Source organism: Papaver somniferum, unplaced genomic scaffold, assembly GCF_003573695.1.
Source record: "Papaver somniferum cultivar HN1 unplaced genomic scaffold, ASM357369v1 unplaced-scaffold_83, whole genome shotgun sequence".
Classification (NCBI taxonomy): domain Eukaryota; kingdom Viridiplantae; phylum Streptophyta; class Magnoliopsida; order Ranunculales; family Papaveraceae; genus Papaver; species Papaver somniferum.
Window position 1 is genome coordinate 2,370,197 of NW_020651304.1, and position 9,946 is coordinate 2,380,142.

The window sequence follows — 9,946 nt, forward strand, 5'->3', positions numbered from 1 at the left end:
CTTTTGTATTATAGCCTCTTCAGGAATGTTGCGGCAATATGACAGGCCTAAATATTCTTGCGAAAATAAATCCCCATGACATTTCCGTCTTGCGACGAAATCGCAGGACGTCTTCGCACTTTCATGCGAAAACCCATTGATCTCGTCTTATCTTTTTCTTTTGTATTATTGCCTCTTCAGGATTGTTGCACAAATATGACAAGCCTTAATATCCTTGCGAATAAAAAGCCTTATGACATTTGCGTCTTAAGACACTTATGAGCTCCCTAATGGAGGGTGTTGCCCTTATCTCCCCCCTGGTTTCCCCTTCAAGGAGGCGTACTTCTACCATACAAGGTTAGCTCCTCCCATCCAGTCTTAACAATAACCAGTTGTTTTCGCAGCCTCTTATCCCTTTTACCTATAGGGTTAATGGTTACGAGACTGCACCCTAGGTGGGGTTTTCTTCAGGCCGAGTGCAGTATAAGCCAAGACTTGTCAAGAATGGAAAGGTACGCTTCAAACGTCCCTGGCACTCTTGACTCAACCGTGTACCTCAGCGCCTTGATCAGATCTGCACTCCTTGGGAGAGTCCTTATTACCTTAGTCGCCCAACCTAAGTCATATGCTTAGGTTGGGAATCCAAGGTGCCTCTCCCGGATGGGCTTCATTGATCCCAAATCTCCATGACTCAGGTTCCGGTGGCGGTGTAGTCTTTCCCTGAATCATGCAATAGGTACCCCCTTATATGACGTACTTTAGGTCTTACATTTGCCTCTTGTGAAATTGTATTCATGAACTAGGGTGTACGCCATAAAGGTTCGCCTCTTTCTCTTTAGTCATTCTTCTCTGATTATTTTCTGTAAAATTCATTATCTCTGCGAGAGTCTCGCAAATCATTATATTGTATCTGAATTTCGCTATCTCAATTTTGTTGTTCAATCAAATGTATTTTTGAGAATTTTACTTATTGCGAGATTATCGCAACAACTTAATCATTCATACATTTCATGTTTTTATTACCTTTGCCATCCTCTGCTTCTTTATTATTTTCTGCTACTTCTTCCTTGGTAGTGGTATGTTCATCATTTTTATTCTGAGCTAGCATTAATTTCGCAACATCTCTTCTCCTTTCCTTTCGATTATTTCCACCATCAACCTCTCACTTCTTTGTGTATTTTTGATTTTATGTCACCAATTTTCCTTCTTGTTTGCTCTTCCTTCGCAAGATTCTATCTCAGTTTCGTAACACCTCTTTCCTTCAACCCAATCTCCCTTTATGATTCCTACACCACTGGGGTGAGGGAATTTGATGCACTGGTGAAAAGTTGAAGCTACACCTAGAATCCCATGTAGCCAAGGTTGACCAATTAACGCATTGTAAGGTGATTCTACATCAACAACACAAAATAAGATTTCAGAAGATATTCCCTTTAATGGAATTCGCATAGTAACCTCCCCTTTATGCTTGTTAGCAGTACCATTAAAACCATATATCTTATATGTTGATGGTATAAGATCATCATCTCTTCCACCCATGGTTTTATAAGTATGATAAAATAAGATGTTCACAGAGCTTCCAGTATCAATTAGAATTCTATTGATTGCCCATGAATCTTCAGCTTCATCATCCTCATCTTCTCTCGGTTTTGGATTAATTTCTAATTTCACTACCAATGGATTGTCATGCACCTCTTCTCCTTCGGGAATTTCTTCTGCGGTAAAAGAAATGATTTGCTTCCGCCATTCTTCTAGTGGCGAAATTTTCGCAATATTCATAATTTCTCTTCCATCATTATCTCTTGCGAACACTCTACTCAAAACTTTATCATGAAAATCTTCAATTGTCTTATATGAATGTACGGTAGAGTGATAGAATAGATTTTTTGCTTTTGCACCAACTTCTATGAAGAATGTTTCTTTCTTTTTCATTGTATTCACTTTGTGATGATCTGGTGGTAGTGGCAGTGGTTGAGATTGTGGATGCCCTACCAGAAAGTCGTTTAGTTTTCCTTGATCTATCATTCTCAAAATAATTCTCTTTACATTTCTGCAATCGTTTGTGGTATGTCCATGAAAATGATGATATGAACAAAATTCATGACTTCTATGGTTTGGAGGTGGTTCCGTTCCCATGATCCATGGTGTTGGTATATTCTCCATCAAGATTATAGCTTCCCATATCTTCTCCACACTTGCATTTAGTGGTGGCATCTTAATTTCTTCACATACTACCTTGTGACCTCTTTGTCCTCTATTAAAGTTTGGTCTTTGACCTCCATAAGTTTCTTGCGGTTGATCGAGTCTTTGAATCTTGTTATTTCCTCCACGATTGTAGAAATTTCTTTCTCTTTCAGACTCTTCTTGATCTCGGCTCCCCATAGCTACCAATTTCTGCTGATTGTTACTTGTTACCTTCTCTTGTTGTAATTGCGAAGTATTCGCCACTGTGTTTATTAGATTGGGTAATAAGCTTGCATTCGTTGTTTGTGAGACGGTGTTCGCAACTGGAAATGATTCCATTTCATTTTGTCTTTCCTCTAGAGCAATGTATTCTTCTTGAAATTCTCGCAATTCAGTCATTGTAATCGTATTCTTGACTCTGAAAATTTGGACATACAATAGGTTTGTTGCAAACATAGGATTGATAAATGATAATATGAGATATCTCTCATCTACACGGCCAGCCATTTCGCTACACATAGTTCTCCATCTTTTAGTCAAGTGTTTCAAACTTTCGTCAATCCTTTGTTTTAATCCAAACCCATCTTCTATACCAGGTCGTGAGGAATTATTACTTATATATGCTCCCAAGAATGTGGTCTGCAAATGATTGAAGGAGGTTATTGTATTCTTTGGTAAACCTTCAAACCATTTTAACACTTCTCCTGTTAAGCTGGATGCGAAATATTTGCACAATACCGCATCATGATTTTCCCATTGTAACATGCACCTCACATGAGCTTTAATGTGCTGAATTGCACAAGTTGTTCCATAAAAAATGCTGGTTAATGCGGGTAAATTGCATTTCGGTGGTATTCCTCCTATTGTACTTCCCTTGTAAATGGAGTTTTCGCAGCTTCTTCTATTGCTTCATCCAATTGCCTTCTACCTACTTCTCCTCTGTTATTTAGCATTCCTCTCATTTCTTCTAATTCTTTCAAGATTTGTTTATTTACACCTGAATCTTGACCCGTTGGTCTCTTTAATTTTGCTTCTCTTCTTCTGCGTTCACGTCTATCTTTTCTTGCGAAATTTTGTATCTCTTCTTCATCATCCTCATCTCGTCTTCTTCTGCGATTCTCTTCCTCATCCCTATCTTGAATTCGCAAATGATGATGTCTTTCATTTTTCCCTCCATAATTTTGTTCATTTCTTATCAATTCAATTCGCTGTCTTTCATCCATTCTTTTTACTCTATCATACTCCTCATTGAGATTATCGTTATTCCGGTTTTGTGTACGCCTTCTTTCTCGATTGTCATGATTGTTCTGGCGAATTGTCTCCTGAAGCTTTTGTTCTTCCATTTCCGCTCTCAATCTTTCACGTTCGCAGATTAAACGTGCTTGTTCAGCATTATGTCTTTTAATTTATTCTTCAATTGTCTGTTGATTTCTTTGAGTTTCTCTCACATGTAAAATTCTTCTTCCTTCCTCTTGATTTCCTTCGCCATCTTGGTTATTTTGTCTCTGATTTTGCCCGTTCTCTTGTTTTCCTCCAATTTGCCCATCATCAAAAGTTCCATTTTGTGGAACATAACGATCATCAATTCTTTCTCTATTTCCGCGATATTCTTCATTAGAATTTGATATTTCTTCTTGAATATTGTTTCCAGCATTGATTGTGGGTGAGTTTCGCCTCATTTCTCTTCTAGTCGATCTTGAATATGATTTTGTAATACTTCTCGATCTTCTATTCTGTAGTCTTATATTCTCCATCCTTAATTCGTAATTTTTCCTTGTTAAATTTGCACGCTCTTCTGCTTCAGCTCTTCTTTCCTCATGTATTCTTCGTCTCAATGTTTCTAACGCTCCAATTTCCTCACCTCCATGAATTATTCCTTCATCTGCTTTTTGACTTCTCTCTTCCTGTCTATAATTTCTATTTTTTTGATCTTCTTCTATATCTTCTGCTGAATTTGGTCGCCAAGTATGTATGCTCACCCTATCATAATCTGTATTCCTCTCTTGAACTAGTGTTTGTTGAATTGGCGGTTGAATTTGATTTTCTCTATTATTTCTCATTCTAGTAGATTCTCCCATTTCACTTCTTTCTCTTCCAGCAATTCTTTTGCTTTTTCTAATAGTAGTCGGTAGTTCGGATGTATTTCTTCTTCTAGCCATTTCTTCAATGTTAACAGTATTGCAAGAAATTATGAAAAATTCTTAATCAATCACTTTAAATTTTCACAAATCTCAATATCAATCTTTAGCTTTTTCTAGAATAATCTTCAACTTTTCCCTGTTTCTAGCGCGATTATGTAGTTGCAGGAAATCCTACACTACACCCCTCATATGATTTCATTGTTGATCAACTCATTTTTAGGTTTACACTCTTAATTTTATTGGTTAATTTTTAAATGTTCTTATAAGAAAGATAAAGAAGTCAAGAATGATCTCTGCTCTGAACTTTCTCTCTCCTATTTACTTGTTTCTTACTCAAAAAAGATCTCTCCCCCTCTTTACAACTCGAACGACTATTTATAAAAGAATACATAGTGGATGACAGCTAATCTGTCCTTTATTTTCGGGTATGGTTTGCGACATTCTCGCAACCTTACAAATGTTAATTTCGCAAACTCTCTAATTTTCGAAGAACTATCATATCTTTCTCGTGATCTTTGCTGACGTCATTTATTTTATCATTCCTGAAATTGTTCTGCGACGCTGTTTTGTTGTGTCATTGATAATTTCGCTGAAACATTGTCATTGCGAGATTCTGATCCTACATGTACATGAACATAAACATTTATATAATAAGGAATGCAATCTTTGCAAACCGTGGCTATGATGTTCATGAATTGATTCGAGTGAATCAAACCGATTTTGCTTCAATTGTGTTCTTGTATACTTCTATGAGAATATAACAATTGAACAACTCTTTAACTAGTTTCATTTGAGTCATTTGAACTAGTTATGGTTAAGATGAATAAGGTTGATATGAGAGTGATCATATGGCTAACTTCGGTTAACTATTGTTGAGCCAACATGGTGTACACGTTTAGGTACGGTTACATAAACCTAAATGAGGGTACATTTCATTTGTGTGTAACAAGCTAAGTTCGATCTAACGGTTGGAAGATATTAGCTTGGTTGAATCAGGTTTTTCATCTAACGGTGAATAATGAATGTTTTGCAAACCCTGATTTGAAAACTATATAAAGGAGAACTCTAGCAACTGGGAAACCTAATCCCCACACTTCTGTGTGCTACTAGTTGCATAAACTAGAGTCGATTCTCCTTTAACCTTAGGTTTCTCTCGAGACCCTGCAGGTACGACTTCATTGGGATTGTGAAGCCAAACCCAACTATTTTCTCTGTAGTTGCGTGATCTGATCTTGTTGTTTCTATCGTGTTGAGTACAATTGGAATAATTGGCTCGAGATTAATATCTCCGAGGCAAGATAAAAAGTAATCACAAACACCTTCGTCTCATCGTTTGTGATTCCACAATATCTTGTTTCACTCGTCGATTAAGATTACTGTGAGGTGATTGATAATACTAGGTTGTTCTTCTGGTATATTACACCGGTTTATCAATTGGTTCTTGTTCACCTTGATTTATCAAAAGACGGAACAAAAACTCATAGGTATTTCTGTGTGAGACAGATTTGTTTATCAAGTATTCGACTTTGGGTCGTACCAACTCTTGGTTGTGGGTGAGATCAGCTAAGGGATCAAGTGTGTAGTATCCTATTGGGATCAGAGACGTAAGGAACACAACTGTACCTTGAATCAGTGTGAGATTGATTAGGGTTCAACTACAGTCCAGTTAGAAGTTCATTGGTAGTGGGCTAGTGTCTTTAGCGGCTTAATACAGCGTGGTGTTCAAAGCCGGACTAGGTCCCGGGGTTTTTCTGCATTTGCGGTTTTCCTCGTTAACAAAATTCTGGTGTATGTGGTATTTCTTTTCCGCATTATATTTTGTTATATAATTGAAATATCATAGGTTGCGCGTTAAAATCAATCAATTAGATAATGCAACCTTTGGTTGTTGATTTAAATTGATTGACACTTGAACATTGGTCTTTGGTACCGTTTAAGTTGTTTCACATAATAATCAGGCTCGCGGATTCTATCTGTTTGATTTGCTGATCACATTGTGAAACAGAGATATACACTACACCATTTTTCCGGAATAGCAACTAACATTTGCAACAGCTCTTACGCAGTTGCGAATTCGCAAATGCTCTAAAATTCGCAACTGTTTGTAGTAATTGCGAAATTTGCAACTGCGCTTAGCCGTTGCGAAATTTGCAATTGCAGTAAGCCGTTGCGAAATTTTGGGCACTGTTGCAATTCGCAACGGCTGACAAAAACAGACGTGCGAACCAACCGTGTGCAGGGTAACACCTGAATTGCAGGCGTGCGAACCAACCGTGTGCAAGGTAACACGTTATAACCCTAGTTTCTATCCTTCCATCCCATTTTCTCTTTCCATTCTAGAAACAACTCCCTTCTCCTCCCCCTCCCCGTATTCATACTCTTGCAATTTCTTACCCTCTTCTTCTTCATCATCATTATCATCATCGTTGGTCAATTGTTTGAATTAAAATCCTTCTTTCTCTCTTTCTACATCTACCAACAAAGGGAACTAGCATATTTATTTTAGTTTTGATTTTTTTCCATCAGATTTGTCTAATTTTTTTTTGGTTTCGTGATTGATGGTTAATAATTATAAACGGGTGAAACTTGTTCTCGCATAGTTCGTATGAGGTTGGTTAATTTGATTCTGATTTTAAATTTATTTATGACTACGGATCTAGGGATTTGATAGATTTTGTTTCAGTGGTTTCTAGGGTTTGTGGGTTTTTAGGGATTTTTTTTCTGTTTCACTGAGATTGAATGGGTGTTGTGTTTGACAGAAAGCTGATTTGGGTGATTTTGAGATGAAATAGATGAAGAAGAGATGGTTAATACTGAGAAGAAGAAGTAATGAAACAAATTATTGATGGGTTCTCGAATTAGTTGATTGTAGATCTGCAGATGAAGAAGAAATGGGTTTATGAAGAAAGAAGATGGTTGACTGGAGAAATTGCAGCATATTCATGAAGAGCTAGGGTTTGGTGGTAATGAACAGCTGAATGGAAAATGGGTTTTAGCTTTTAGGTAGATTTTAGTTTGAACTCGAGTGTGAAAATCAAGAGTTGTTTGTGGTGGTTGTGTTCAAGAGACTCAGGAGGAATCAAAATAGCTGTTTAAATGGTTTTCTTGAGCTGGATTTGGATTTTGAGATAAGCAGAAGGGTTAGATGAATGTTGGACAGGGATGAAGCAGTTATTGTTGGTGGTTCTGGTTTGTGATGAATTCAGAAATGCGGGAAGACATTGCAACTAGGTTGATTGTAGCTGAAGATGAAGTTGCAGGTGCAGGGTCAGATGCAGTTGGAGTTGTTTGGTTCTGGATGCTACAGGGAAGAAGGTCTGGAGATTGTATGGCTAAGGTGTTAAAAATGGATGCAGTAGTGAATGAATGGGTTAAAGGATATTGATGGAGAATTTGTATGCAGCTGAACTGTAATATGCAGTGACTGAAACCTGATGGTGTTGTGCGTGTGTGTGTTACTGCAATAGGTTTGAGGTGCTGATGCAGTTCTGGTGATACTGTAATACAAAGTTGAGCTGGCAATTGAAGGAAGCGAAGATGCAGTTGCTGTTGGAGATTCTGCTGTGGTGATGGGTTATGGAATGGTTGGAGCTCAATCTGAGCTGGTAGTTGCAGGTGGTCTTGTAACTGTTTGCAGAAGGGATGTTATGGCTATGAGCAGTTCTAGAACAGCTAGGTGTTGGTGGTTATGAATTCAGAGAAGATTGTGGTGATGTTGTTGTCCTTGCTTTGGAAATTTGACTGGAGATCATTTTTCTTTTGAAGCCAGCGGATGTGGAGAAATATCTAAATCAACCGACTTTGATTAATGCCTTAAAGGGCATCAGTATGTCCTCGTGCCTGGACCTGTCGGGTTTTTTTTTGAGAAGGAGGTGAGCAGCCTGATTCACTGCCCGTTACTTATTCTCTAGATATATCCTTCTTAAAGGAATAACTTGTTTATAAATGTGTAGATCGTGGTAAATTGAGTGCTCTGATGTTTGAGAATTTTCCTTAAAGATTTTATTGCGAGCATAAATTCTTTCTTTATTTGCAGGATGCTTCTAAGAGGAAGATTAGATTCACATCAAACCATTCTCAAAAGGATTTACTTGAGAAGATTGAGGATATCGTTACAGAAATTGGACTCCAAGTCCGGAAAAACAATGAGATGGTTAGTAAAGTCTAAAATACACCATTCCTAATCCCTTTTGCATTCTACTATTGACCTTCTATTTGATAAGATTATGATGAACTTTTTCCTCTCCATCTATGATATTTACAGCTCAAGATGCAAGCGCCAGGGTCATAAGAATCCAGGCATACAAGTTAAACATAATAAGTTATTTTTTGTGTTTCAAAGTTACTGCATTTACTTCAAATTTTTAGTTCATGTTTAGGTATAATAGCTGTAGTTAGTTTCCAGGAAAGCAATTTTGAATGATCTATGTGTTTGAATGACAGCATTTCATTTCATTATCACTCAATAGATGACGAGCTCAACTTACTGCATTACTACTTGCATTCCTGAAGATATAATCTTTGAGATTTTGGTAAGGTTACCTCTGGAATCTTTGTTGCAATTCAAGTCTGTTCGTAAATCATTGTATGCATTGTTGTATAATGTACCAGTGATTTGTGTTAATTTGAGTATATAATTTATCAGGATATTTTCATTTGGATTTCTGTTTAGAGGATGAAGCAAGTTTTAAATTTCTATATAGTTAGGCTGAAAACCGATGCATCTTAGCTGCTTAGGCCATTGTTTAAAGTACTTTTATCTGTGTTGTTTCACTTCTTTGAATTGGTGTCTCAACTGTATATCTTGCGTAATGAATGAAGAATTTCACTATTATTAAAGACATGAGTAAGTAACTAAGTCTTTTGGATACATGTGGTGTATGAGGACACCTCAGATTATATGCTTTTAAGTTTTTGCGAACAATCATTATTGAAATCTTAAAACCTAAGTCTGACCAGTAGAGTTATGTATTTCTAGTGCTCATGGTGTAGAGAACCAATTTATTAGCCTATGAGCGACAAATGCAAATGAGCAAAGATGGAAAGTGGCAAAGTTAGTGGGGAGTGAGTCTAAGATTGCTGAAGTGTGTTTCAGATGGTGAAGTTGGATGATGTCAATGAGAACAAGTAAGGAAATACTAGCTTGCAATGTTTAATTTATGAATAATGAAAGTAATCTAATACATAGGTATCTACAAGATTTGAGCTTACACTGTCTAATTCTGATATGTGAAAGCTTATGAAAACAAAGGTATCTAGAAGAATTGAACTGTCCATGACTCCATATAGATATGTTGTATGATTTCAGGAAGACTATCTTTTTATTTATTGTATATGTAGAGTCTTCATTTGGTATTCCATTTTTGATCCTTCAGGGGAATATAATTTGTATGTTTTCAGTGTATCGGTCCAAATTTTGGCCTGAAAATGTTGCAGGAATACTGGACTAAGTTGACTTGACTTTTTCTTTTCTGTTGCAAATATTTAGCAACGGCTTTAAGCAATTGCTAAATTTAGAACCAGAATAATAAAACCGGATCCGGCTAAGATTAGCCGTTCTAAATTTGTTTGGTTCTAAATTTCGCAACTGCTACAGAGCAGTTGCGAATCTTCCATTTCGCAACTGCTCGAGGCTGTTGCGA